Source organism: Corvus brachyrhynchos, unplaced genomic scaffold (assembly GCF_000691975.1).
Source record: "Corvus brachyrhynchos isolate BGI_N302 unplaced genomic scaffold, ASM69197v1 scaffold89, whole genome shotgun sequence".
NCBI lineage: Eukaryota > Metazoa > Chordata > Aves > Passeriformes > Corvidae > Corvus > Corvus brachyrhynchos.
This window is the reverse complement of record NW_008246063.1, coordinates 1,610,768-1,624,005: the sequence shown is the minus strand read 5'-3', so window position 1 is coordinate 1,624,005 and position 13,238 is coordinate 1,610,768. Positions and strand designations below refer to the sequence as shown.

Below are 13,238 nucleotides of genomic sequence, written 5' to 3'. Positions count from 1 at the left end.
GTTCCTCTTCAAGACAAGCCAAATACGATGCCTGACCAGGCCTATAAGGTCTTGTTTTGAGTGATCTGGATATAATTAATGTCCAAAGGGAATTGCTGGAGGTCCAGGACAACACACATGGCAAAGGAACCCACATGAACATCCTTTTGCTTAATGTTAATGAAAAGCGCCCGTGTTTGCCACGTTAATCTTCCTTTCCTATTAATTATTTCACACTAATTTGGAGCTCCTAATGGCTTTTCTGCAGCCAGGTGAAGTCAATTGCCTCCCTGAACTCAATTTTGCAGCAAACTCAAAATAACCTAAAAGCTGCAGAGAAGAAGAAGAAGCAGTAATTAAAGTAATGCCAGTAAAAAAGGGGAAAAGAGGAAAAACAGAACAATAATTTGATCTTTCTACTTACAATACTTAATGTGGCTGTAGAAAAGCAACTCAGCATCCCAAATTGTCATGGATTTATCCCCAAAGCATCACCAAAAATTATATCTGTGGTCTCCTTAAAGAAAGTCACAGATTTCCGATTTCCTGCAGCCTCTCTCCTTTAAAAGCTTTAACTGAAGTTACAGCATCGTTTTTGCCAAAGAAGCTCCCACAGAAAGTTACTTGGTCTCCAAACTCCTCTTTTGTACCATGAAACACCTGCAAGGAGTGAAAAGCAGGCAGGAAGCAGCCTGCTCACTCTGATTTCAAACCATCCACCCCAAATCCTCAGTTTACCTCTACCAATACGGATCAAGCACCACCACACTCAGCCCTGTGGCTCAACCCTTCCACAGCCCAGATGAGTGGATGAGTCTCACCCATCCAGCACTTTGCTCTTTCTCCAGGACCACTGGAGTCATTGCAAGGCTTCAATTCCCTCTTTTCGTAGCATTATCCAAGAGAAGAATTCCTTATTGAAGACAGAGATCCACAAGAGTCATGTGCCTCTGGCACTGGGAAATGAACTCAAGGGAGAGGAAGAGATTGATTTCTGGCTGCTGGCCATAGAGGAAAAGCAACTTGCTCTGGAGAAAAATGGTAAATTCATGCCTTTATTTTAGTTTTTTCCACAACAGTTGGCATAAAAATGAAAAGGTGGAAGAAAATGAAGGAGGCAAAGGAGGAAAAAGAGTAAAGACAAAGAAGAAAATTATGATGGGAATTAAAAAATGCTAAAGAAAACAGACAAGCAAGAATTAGTGGATGCACAGACACCTAAACACACCCCAGACAAGTCCTTTAGTCCCCAGTACTCAATAGCTTGCCAGGGTGTTCCTCCCTGTGGATTCTCTGGTGTCTGATCCCATGTTTCACACAGCCCTTGGTCTCTTCCACTGCCAAAACACTGTTTTGGTCTTCCACTGCCTTCCCATTTCATATAATCCCAGGAACCTTGATTCTCCTTATCGCCTCTGCTCTCCTGTTGAAACTGGTCAAGAAAAGCTTCAACAAACACCAGGACAGAAAGGATTGGCCCAGGGCGTATTTGAACAAAGTTCCTTTCCTCAAAACAAAGGGCTTAAAATAGAAAAGGAAATGGAAGAGAATGAAAGCAGCAGCACCATGTGTAATGTGAAGTTGCTCCTGGCATGCAAGCTCGGGAGGTTTTTATGTCCTGCTGATGAAATCTGAATGAAATAAGGGATAAAGGAAAATGTAAGCAAAAATCATACTCATCAGGCAACATGATTTTCATCAGTGTTGGAAAATGTGAGGCTGTTTCACATGGAAAAGCTCTGAGACTCTTTGCTACAGATTTGTGAGGTGACTTTTTACAAAAGGCCTGGGCCTCCTCACCATGGCCACAGCACGAAGATGGGGCACCTATGGAATTACAGGCGTAAAAATTGGGATGAAGCTGGTGTTTGCATCAATCCTCCCTCAAACCTCTTCTCACACAGCAGGGTCAGTGCATTAAAGAACTCAATTCCCTACGGGTTAACTCAAGGTCTCTGTTTGCATTAACACTCATAAACCCTTGTTCTTTTTTTCCTTTTTTAATCATCTTCCCCATTTGTCCAACTTCTCATGAATGTACAAAATACTTTTTTTTTTCTGGTTTTAGAAATGAAGCTTTACCTGAAGGCAAAATTCTTCTCAGCTGGAAGAACTCCTTTCATCCCACTCATCTAAAAGGGAGAGGTGTAAGGTAGTAGAGTACCTGCCCCAAGGGAAAACCAAGAATCATAGAATTTATTGAGTTGAAACCCATAAGATCATTGAAGTCCAACTCCTGGTCCTGCACAGGACACTCCCAACAATCCCACCATGTGCCTGAGAGCATTGTCCAAAAGCTTCTTCACCTCAGACAGGCTTGGTGCTGGGACCACTTCTTTGGGGAGCCTGTTCCAGCACCCGACCACCCTCTGGATGAAGAACCTTTTGTTAATATCCAACCCAAACCTCCCCTGACACAACTTCAGGCCACTCCCTCACGTCCTGTCACTGGTCACCAGAGAGAAGAGATCAGTGCCTGCCCCTTCATTTCAGCCTTGCCCTACATAAGGACACTGCTCCCACCTTACCTCCCCACCAGATACACGCCCAGAAGAATTATAGAAAAAATGAGAGTAAAACCAACACATCTACTTTCACAGAATAGATTTTTTTTTTCTCTGAAAGTCCTACCACAGCTATAGCAAGTTGACCAGAGGAGACAGATTTCAAAATCTCTAAACCAAGTTCAGGGCCTAAATTCAATGAGTGGATATGACCAAGGAGGTAAAGCAGGCAGGGAGAATCATTTCAGGTTGGTAAGGACCTCACCTAGGGTCTCATTTTTGTCTTGGGCTCTCTGAAATGGTTTCCATTCATAAACCTTTTCCAAGCCTCTAAATTTATGCTTAATTAACACATTCCCAGAGAAGCAACTGCAGTGCACGGTGTCCCCAGCACAAATGCTCCTGGTAGAGCTTGTAAGTTTTAACTGGAGCTCAGCATGAATCTTTCTTGGAAAAGCCTGTCAAATAAAATAAAAAGAAGCTTTGAATATAGATACAATACATGTTTCTGAGAGAAACAATAAATACAGTGCCTATCCTAAGGAGAGTTTAGGAAGACAAGGAACAAGGCTATTCAGGCAAAAGTTTCCCATGTAGGTGATGTCCAGGGAAGTGGGACCAAAACTTTGCAGCTTGGTGGCACAGGAGGCATTTCAAGGGACAGTCCAGACATGCAGCATTGTCCCTTATGGAATATGAGAAGGTAAAGGGTGAGCATTAATTGCAGTGAAAGTCAACTTCAGAAATTGAAGAAGATACAAAATTTAGAAACTCTCTCCTTCATAACCTAGATGTACACAATTTCTGCACTTCCATTTAAATCAGCCAAGAGATGATTTTTGTCCTAAGCCACTTGGAAGGAGCATTAAACCCAGGAGTGCTTTGCCATATTCCCATCCTCCCCATGAGGGAAACCACCCCATGCAATTCCAAACACAGCACCAAGTCCTCAGCCACAAAAATGTAAACCTGTGTGTACCCAAGGAGTGGTTCAAAGAGAGAAGGAAACACTAGGAAATGTTAGGAAACATTAGAGATTGACGAGGCACCAGCACAGGTTGCCAAGAGAAGCTATGGAAACATCAGCCACGGAAGTGTTCAAGGAAAAGTTGGATGGGACTCTGAGCAACCTGGTCTAGTGGAAGGTGTCCCTGCTCATGGCAGGTGGGTTGGAAGAAGATGATTTTGAAGGTCCCATCCAACCAAAACCATTCTCTAGTTCTATGATTAATTATCTTTTTACAGTGCGATCAAGAGTCAATCTGATTTGCTTTGTATTATTTCTGGTTAAGATGTTTTTCTTCACTTTGGTTTCCTTCTTTAGCATATATGCCAGTAACAAACTGTTGAAGAAGAAAGGAAAAGACTCTCTAGTGAAGAGCACCTCACCTGGTGTGTCCAGGACAGCACAGACAGTGCCAGAGTCTCAGCTCAAGTAGGAGTCTGGCCAAGGAGATCTGCAATTGTGTTAAAATCACAAGAATCACAGAATGGTTTGGGTTGGAAGGGACTGTAAAGATCATCCAGTTCCAACCCTCTGCCATGGCCAGAGAAATGTGTTGACAACTCACTGTTCAGCTTTGCCAAACCACTTTGGATCCATCTTCCTGAGGGTACAGCTCCACCTTTCTCACAGCAGCAATAGTTGAAAACATCCTCCCAAAACCACCCACGTGGTATTAAGGAAATAAAAAGAAATATCCAAACTGTCCACCGAGAGAAGCAGCTGTTCCTAGAGCCAACCCTGAGACAAACACTCTGCCCCACCATGCACTGACTCTTGGCCAAGTGGAGAGGCTCCTCCTTGGTGAGCATCGCTTGTTCCATGCGCCCAGATGCAAGCAATTAACAGCCCTGCCCAAATTAGCTCCAGTTCTGAAGGTGGATTTTGCAACTGAATGGCAAATCCATGACAAAAATCCTGGAAAGCATGTACAGTCTTGACAAAGAACAGAGAAATCTCATCCAGGATCAGAAACAGCAGGAGAGAAAGCTGTTGGCATCAGGTGTCACCCCGAAGATGAGCTACACTGCGTAGTAAAAGGAAAGTGGTGAGATGAAGCGGAGATGCTGCTTCCAACTCATGATGGGGAGGAAAACACTCAACAAAACTCAAGAAAGAAAGCCCCAACCAACCAACAAACTTTGTTACATTACTACCCAAACAGTTTATTTTAATTTATTATTAACAAGTTTAGTGCTTTTGAAAGACCACTAGAAATACATCAGATATTTTCCCAGCAGTGAGTGACAGTTTGTGCTTCTAACTCTTTTCTTCTCAAGCTTGTTAAAGATGTTACAAAGCAACATCAGCCTTCAGTTCAAAACCTGATACTCTCTGTATCTGCATTAATGCTGACAGAAAAACCTGCTCTTATCCTATGCTCCTGCTTAGGCAGCAGGGAAAAAACTAAAAGCAAAAAAAAACAACCAACATGGAAAAAAGAAACCCCAAACACACTGCCTTCTAATTTCTACAAGAAAAACAGCAGCTCTCGTTGATTTAGTAGAAGGAAATGTCAAAGACTCACAAGGCTGTTACTAAAATAAAGAGCCTATCACTTCATGGGGACAACACAATGGTTAAAAGTGATTTGAAGGTCAGGCGAGGCTGGCAGCCCATGGGAAAGGAACTGGTGGGATCCTCAGCCCTGTTCCACCTGCTCAAGCCTCTACAAAATGAACATTCAGAGAACTCCCACTTTCACTGCGGGAATCCACATGGGCTGCGCTGCTCTTCTCCAGACAGGACAATTATGGAGAACGTTGATTTTCCATGATGGTTAAATGCAAAACAGACTTGGATTTTAAGCAAAATTTTATGAAGAATAAATGCAGAGCAGAGCTGGGCAGTGGATTAAGAAGCTGCTAATTCTGGCAGTGTGGAAATTTTGGTTTTGGTTGGACAGTTTTACAATTAAGAGTTTTTCTCCATTTTTAAACAACGGGGAGACAAACTTTAAAAGGTTTTGCATAATTCTGATGTGTTACCATGACACAGTTAAATCCCTTTTAAATGAAACCAATAATTTTGGTGGGTTTTTTTCTTTTTAATTATTTTTGTTGGTAGTGGATTAGGATAGAGTTAAAAGGACAATTCATTTTTTATTGAAATAAATCAATGTACTGGAAAATACCAATTAATTTGTGAAATTTCCCTATCAAATCCTATTGCTTCTTGCTTTCCAAGATGGAAAGTCTAATCATGTTCCCTCCTTCATGCTCCAAAGCAGTGGCAGAAGCAAGCAATAAGGCAGTGTCTGCCTGTATTTTTAAAAGAATACCCAAGTTATTTAAAAAAAAGGCAATTTAAGGCAATTTGACAGTTTGTATCATTTTTTAATATTGATGCTGTATGAGGATATAAATAAAACCTGAGAGGAAAGCAAGTTTTGTTTGTACTGCCATATTCCTGGGATAGTCTGCAGTCCTGTGCTAATGCAAACACAAACAACAGCATCAACAGGATGCGAAAATGTAAAGGAATTGACTGGAAAAGCAAAGTGGAAATGATTAATCTTACACTTACTGCCTGAGCTGTTGGGACTGTAACGTGAAAACAGCCAGCAAAAAAGATGAAGAATCCAAATATTTTTGAAATGCCATTATTTAAAAATTTATTGGTGAAATAAATCACAAAATACTGCTTTTATTTTTAAACTAGCAATTAATCAGCCTCTCTTCTGGCCTTATTAATGAACTCAGCGCTAATTGCCTTAGAAAATATCTTTTTAAAGATTCAGGCTATTAATGACAAAATGGAGATGACTTTTTTAGTTCTGATTAAGTTCATGTGATGCAAGGGAGTGGTATCAGAAAAATCAGCCCTGTGAACAAAAGAAAGAAACCTTAAAAATATTACCTTGCCACAGCTCTCCAGTTGAACAAACACATCCACTGGGATGGGAGACTGTGGCTGCCTCATCCCTGGAAGTGTCCAAGGCCAGGTTGGACGGGGCTTGGAGCAACCTGGGATGGTGGAAGGTGTCCCTGCCCTTGGCAGGGGGTTGGAACTGGATGAGCTTTAAGGTCCCTTCCAACCCAAACCATTCCAGGTAAATGGGTATTTCTATACTCTTTGTAAGTGTGATGCTGGACCCTCAAGCTCATCCCAGACTCAACATTTGTTGCAGCACAAGGCTGAAGAAGTTTGAGAGAAGAAAATGCCTTTTCTTCCCATTTCCTTCCTCTTCATAACTTCCTTCATAACTAAAATTTCAGGCCATTTCAAGGACACAGAAGACAAATTGCTCCCACAGTAAGTAAATACAAAAATCTCAGAGAGACCTTGCAGTGCCATTGAGACCTGCATGAGGGGTTTTCACAAACTGAAAGCCCTGGAGAGATGAAGTGAGATCTGGGATGACAGGACAGCAGAAATGACTGAAACAGAGACAAAGTGCATGCAATGGACAATGGCAATGGAGCAATGCAACGGCTGGCATCCATCTATGGGGAAAAGAGTTTTGTGCATGGGTAGTATTGCAAATGCTGGGGTAGATTTCCCAGCTCAGAGTAAAAGTTCCAGTTGGTTCACCCTCCTCTTCTGGAGAGCTTCAATTTAATTTCCCAAAAAAAAAAAAAAAAAAAAAAAAATAGCAAGGTCATTTATCAGACATTCTAAAAAGAAATGAAAAAGGCTAATACACCCCTGGCCATTTATTGGTAATCTTTATCTACAAGTTTAAATAAGAAAACTATACTGCTAATTTATGCATAATACTTTATATACCTTTTCAGCATTTACTGAATGAAGGAAGGAAAATTACTTTTGTTTGCTTAAGATTAACCATAATAGAAACCATCTGGCTCCAAGAATCAGCTCTTTTGGAAGAAATCATAAAACCTATACAGGGTTTTATAATCCATATGTACCAGACCCCATACATTGTTCAGAATGATAAAGGGCCATCTGCCAGAGCTTCTGGAAGTCTCCTGGGTTTGTTTCTGTGGGACATTTTATGCAGATCTGATCATCCACAGCTTATGGGATCTGCAGCTGGTCAGCAGAGGTTGTAGCAATGGCCATAAAATGTTCCTTGTTACACAACTACTGCTGTAGTTATTCCCTGGAAAAGAAAAATTAGTAAGGAAGGGACAGGCTCATCTGCCTCTCCCTGGGATTTACATGGACCAAATTTTGATTTCTTAGACCCTGAGCAAGTTACTGGTGAGCCCTTGTATTGTTCATCACAGTGAAATGGTCAATGTGGGGAAATATTACAGAATTAGTCTTTTATTTTTTGTACAGAGAGGAACATTCACTCAGGAACAGACCCTCCCCATCTACCAAGGCAGGAGAGCAGAGAAGATCATCTTACTGCCAAATATTACATAAAACAAAAATTACTTTGCTGTTCCACGGATGATTGCAGGCATAAACACTGAGTTGTGGAATGATTTGGGTTGGAGGGGATGATAAATATCATCTCCTTTCAACCCCTTGCCACGGGCAGGGATACCTTCCACTAGACCAGGTTGCTCCAAGTCCTGTCCAACCTGGCCTTGAACAGTTCCAGCAGCCACAGTTTCTCTGGGCAACCTGTTCCAGTGCCTCAGAACCCTCACAGTAAAGAATTTCTTACTCATATCTAATCTAAAGACGTTCTCCCTTGTCCTCTACACACCCTTATCAAAAGTAAACTCACAGACCTGTTACTGTACAAGGAAACCTCTAACCCAGCACAGCAGCACAGCCCTAAAAAGACAGAGCTAAAAAATAAAATTAAAATAAAAGAGAAGTTCATTAGAAGCTTATGCAAAGCTACAGAAATGTTTCTCTCTGTGTGATGTGATTTGGACGATGAACTTTACTCCCATGCTTGCACAAAAAAAAAAAAGAAAAAAGATAAAAAAAGGACTGTATGGGTGTCAGCATTTATTAGCCATTATTATATTACCCTCTGCACCTTTGTACAAGAAAGAATTTCTCTTCCTCATGGGTAAACCAGCAGCATTTACACTGCACTGGGGCTCAGCCCTCATGTTTCTGGGGACTGATCCATCCTCAGGGTCAACTGTGCCTTCAGCTGCAAGACAAAAAGTGGCTTTTTGCTGTTTAATTCAGCAGAACTTTCCTCTGTTTCTCATTCTCAGCATGAGTCATTAGATATCTGCGGATCAGATTTTGCTCTTCATCTTAATTGAAAAGACTCTATTATGTACTTGAACGCAGACTTTCTCCCTTTCTTTCAAAATAAAACTGAGACATGGCTTGAAGTATTTGCCTAAAAAAAAAAAAAGAAAATTCCACGGTACTGTGATACTGATGAGTATAAGAAAGTGGAAGTGAAAGGAAACTGATGAAGAAAAGGCTGAATTAAATTTTTTAGACAACTGGTTTATTAGCTGAAGCATTCGGGTTTAGATCAACAGATACAAATGCCAAACCCAGTAAGCCGGTTTCAGATGGAAGTTGTATTTTCTTCCTCCCTTTACCTTAGTTGAAGCAGCCCATTACAAGCTTTCAAAGGGAAATATTTTGACATTTTGAACTGAAATACTGTGTGTTCTCAAAATTTGCTCACATTAAAAAAACACAAATAGCAAGAAAATTAGGAAAAAAAGAGGGTTTTCCCCAAATACTTCAGTCAGTTCAACTCTCCTTTTTTTGTTTTTTTTCATTTGCAGATAAGTTATAAACATAATTAGCAGCCACAAGGAGGAAAAACTTTAAAAGTAAATAAAAATAATTTACTTGTAATAATTCACCCTCCTGAGTAGCAGTATCACTGCTCATGCAAAGAGAAATGCATCAATGCATGTACAAGACATAGCAAAGAGGCGAAACCAAAACACATCTGAAAGGTTTTGTCTCCAAATGCAAAGCTCTGGTAGATGTGCAGCCTCTAGAGAAGCCAATCCTTTATTCCTTTTGGAAAATGTCAAGGAATCCCAAACTGAATAATCATTTAAGGGCTGAGGCAGTCATTCTATCAATAAATCAAAGAAATTCCATTTTTAACTATTTCATGTCCCTTTTCCTCCTGTAGCCTCTCTTCAAACATTCTTGCAAAGTGCTACAGGAATTTTCTAGCACTTATTCCATGACATGTGATAGAATCACAGAACCACTGAATGGTTTGGGTTGGAAGGGACCTTAAAGATCATCCAGTTCCAGCCCCCTGCCATGGGCAGGGACACCTTCCACTAGACCAGTTGCTCCAAGCCCCATCCAGCCTGGCCTTGGACATTTCCAGGGATGGGGCAGCCCCAGCTTCTCTGAGCATGCTGCTGTAGCTGAGGTCAAAGAACACCCATTCCCCCACACCTATTCCCTATCAAATGCCTATGAAAGGGTTAACACCTGATTTCCAGCACACCTACAACCATTCCCTTCTCTGCACACCTCTGTTAATAGTAAATCTGAACATGTGACCAGGGTGCTGCCAGCAATGGCTCTCTGGATTGTTGTTGACACTGGGATTGCAATAGGAAAATATAATGTTCCAGCAGAAGGAACAGGACTGCTGCCAAATCCCTGCTCCACCACATTCTCTCGTGCTGGTTTTGCATCCACCAGCATTAAATGGTGGGGACAGCCTTTGGCTGGGGCAGGGGATTCATTCACCCACGAGCCAATAGCGGCCACCTAATGGGGACCTATCTCAGATGTGAGTCTGGGGATACCCCATCCCTGGAAGTTGTGAGTGTCCCATCCCTGGAAGTGTTCACAGAGAGCTGGATGGGGATCTGAGCAACCTGGTCTAGTGGAAGGAATCCCTGTCCAAGGCAGGGGATTGGAGTGAGATGATCTTTAAGGTCTCTTCCAACTCAACCTATTCTATGATTTCTTTTACCTCTTTTTGCCTCCTTTTCCTTTTCCTCATTCCCTCATCCTGTCACTTACTTTCCCACCCACCACTTTTGAAGTCAGCAGCAACTGCTGCCATGCAGAGCTCACAAAGCAGGAGCTGAGGGAGACTGAGATGTCTCACATTCTTCCCTGGGAAAAATTCCCTCCTTGTTGCTTCTTAGGAAGAGAAGGTTGAGGCCAAAGCGTCCTCAAAACTGCCTCTCTCTCTGTTGCCAGGATGGTGCACCCCCAGTGCCTGTGTTCATCTGCAGCAAACTTCAGCCCATCCATCCATCTGGCCCTGCTTGAGTGGAGATCTTGGACTTTATGAACTGGAGGTTCCTCCCAACCTTCCATCATTCTACAGCTCCTCAACAGACCCTTCCTCTTCTTCCTTAAAATAAATAGCTATGAAGATCCAAGGAGCAGGACTGCTATGATTTTCTAGTCAAAAGTTGGATTTGATGATCTCAGAGGTCTTTGCCAGCCTTGATGATCCTATGATTCTTTTGTGGTGATATCCTGCCTTTCTTCCTTCCAGCTCTCTGTGCAGAGGGGACAGGCACTGAACAGCAAAACAATCTGCAGGAAATGGGCTACACCGCTGCTCAAAAAGGTAAAATGGTGCTTCTCAGGGGCAACCATTGATCCTTAAGTGGTCAGAAGTTGCAACCCACAGGTTTTCCATCATCTTGCAGCTCCCAGGTGTTATCCCTGCACCAGCCCCACTGGGTAACCACAAGACAGATCATGTAGACTAGGTGGGACACATGGATCTACTGGGGAAGGAGATGCTTTGCAGGCCAACGACTCCACTGCTGGTCAGCATTGGTGAATGAAGTCCAGGAGAGCACAGAGAAAAACACATTGGGCATGCAAAAGTCATGGTAGTCAACTCCTCCTGAAAACAGAAAATATCTCCCGCTGGATTCAAAGACAATACATCCTGAAGCTCCTGAAGGCTTGTCAAGAAGGTGGGGATCACCCTGTAACACCCATCCAGGTCCAACAAGTTCACAGCCTGTTTGGAAAGTTCACTGGGTGATTTCCCCCAAAACAGGTGGAAACGGGAGTTTGGCAGCCTCACTCATTTTCATTTCCCACTCCCTGCACTTGCTAATTCCTCACTTGAGATGGTTTAACCTCCCCCAGAGATCTGAGGAGGTCAATCAGCACTTGTCCTCTAGTTCATTGTACCCAGCAGCCCGAGCAGTTAGCAGCAGTTCCTTTGAGTGAGTTGATTTTATCAGAAACTCCTGCTGCCACCTCCGTGCATGCACAAATGCCGTCGAGGCTTCTATAATTAGAGCACACTGAGAGAGAAGCAATTTGTAAGGAGAATGACATCTCTAAAATGTGTCTTTCTCAGAAAGGTGCTGCCTGCATGACTGGGGGGAAAAGCTTGAATATTCAGGAGGAAATTCTCTGTACTGATGCCACTAGACACTAACTAGAAAACGAACTGTTTTTTTTCTCCGTGTCTAACAGTCCCAAGTCATAAAAAAAAGAAACAAAACCCCACATAGGCACACACAGGTGCAAGCTTGCGCACACCCCTCCGTCACCTGTGCTTAGTCAAAGACAAGATACACATAAAATAACCAAAATATCAGCCAACACGCTGAGCACTGTGACTGTGGATCTGTTTGCAGTGCAGAGGCACGAGACCTAAGGGAACAAGCCTGGGGTAAATTCATACAGGTTGAGATTCATAACAGCAGAGCATGTGGTGCTTTGGACCATGCTGGTATTGATGTTGCTCCAGAGCAAGAGCATTTTGATCTACCAAACCCCATTCCACTTCTGTTCCCAGGTGTTTAAATGAGGCAAGATGAGCTTGCTGGGGAGTTGCATCCACCAACTGCTACTGGGTACTGGGGTTTTCAGTCTGGAGAAAAGGGGGCTCAGGGGAGACCTCATTGCTCTCCACAACTGCCTGAAGGGAGGTGTGGTGGTGAGGTGGGGGTTGGACTCTTCTCCCAGGAAACTGGTGATAGAACAACTGGAAACAGCCTCAAGCATCACCAAAGGAGGTTCAGATCAGATATTACAAAACATTTCTTCACTGAGAGTGGTTAAGCATTGGAACAGGCTGCCCAGGGCAGTGGTGGAGCCACCATCCCTGAAAGAGTTAAAAAAATGAGTCAACGTGGCCATGGTGGTATTCAGTTACAGGTTAGACTTGATAATCTTTGAGGTCTTTTCCAGCCTTATGGATTCCATGGTTGTGTGATCCCATGAAAATGTTCCCACCCACAGCCAACCCAAGGCTGTTTGCTGGTTTGGTGCAGCTAAAATGCCCCTGTACAACCCTGACTGGGGTCTCACCTGAGTCACGATGACTCCTTTTGTGTCCCCTTCCCTCCCTGCAGACCCACAACAAGCAGACATGGCACCACAAAGCAGAACCACTCTGCCCTCTGGGCCACCACACGAGAGATTTGGAGTTATTTTTGCAAAACAGGAGGAGAACAAGACCTTACCAGACTGTGGGCCATGATCTGTGCAGGCTGAGGGCAAGAGCAGGGGAGCGGTCCTGAGTCTCGGCCCTGACCTTGCAACATCTGAAGCTCTCTCCCTTCTCCACTGGAATCCTGTCCCCTATTTCTATGGAGGCTGGAAAATCTCTGTGATCCTGCCTGCAAGACTGAGGGGAAATGGCAACTTGGGGTCCCAGTTGCAAGGATGATGCAAGGAGCTGAATATACATCCAATAATACTGCAAGAAGTTCTTAGCACAAAGGTAGTTCAAAAAGACTGACAAAATAATCTCATGATCCCTTCCAGCTTTAAAATCCATGATTGCAAGAGCTGAAAGATATGCCAGAAAAAAATATATAATGCTACTTAACTGGTAATGCCAAGGCTAGATGTATTTTCACCCCAGATCATGGCTAAATAACAGGATTTCAAAACTTCCAGTAAAGTTTTGCACCTATAGACTGTCTGAGTAGGTGGAA

The 13,238-nt window shown here is 42.9% G+C and overlaps 1 protein-coding gene across 2 annotated transcripts in view; it reads right to left on the bottom strand.

The window, feature by feature from the left end:
* TSNARE1 (t-SNARE domain containing 1) overlaps window positions 1-13,238 on the bottom strand; it is a 447,763-nt gene that overhangs the window by 317,434 nt on the left and 117,091 nt on the right. The gene's annotated exons all lie outside the window — the stretch shown is intronic.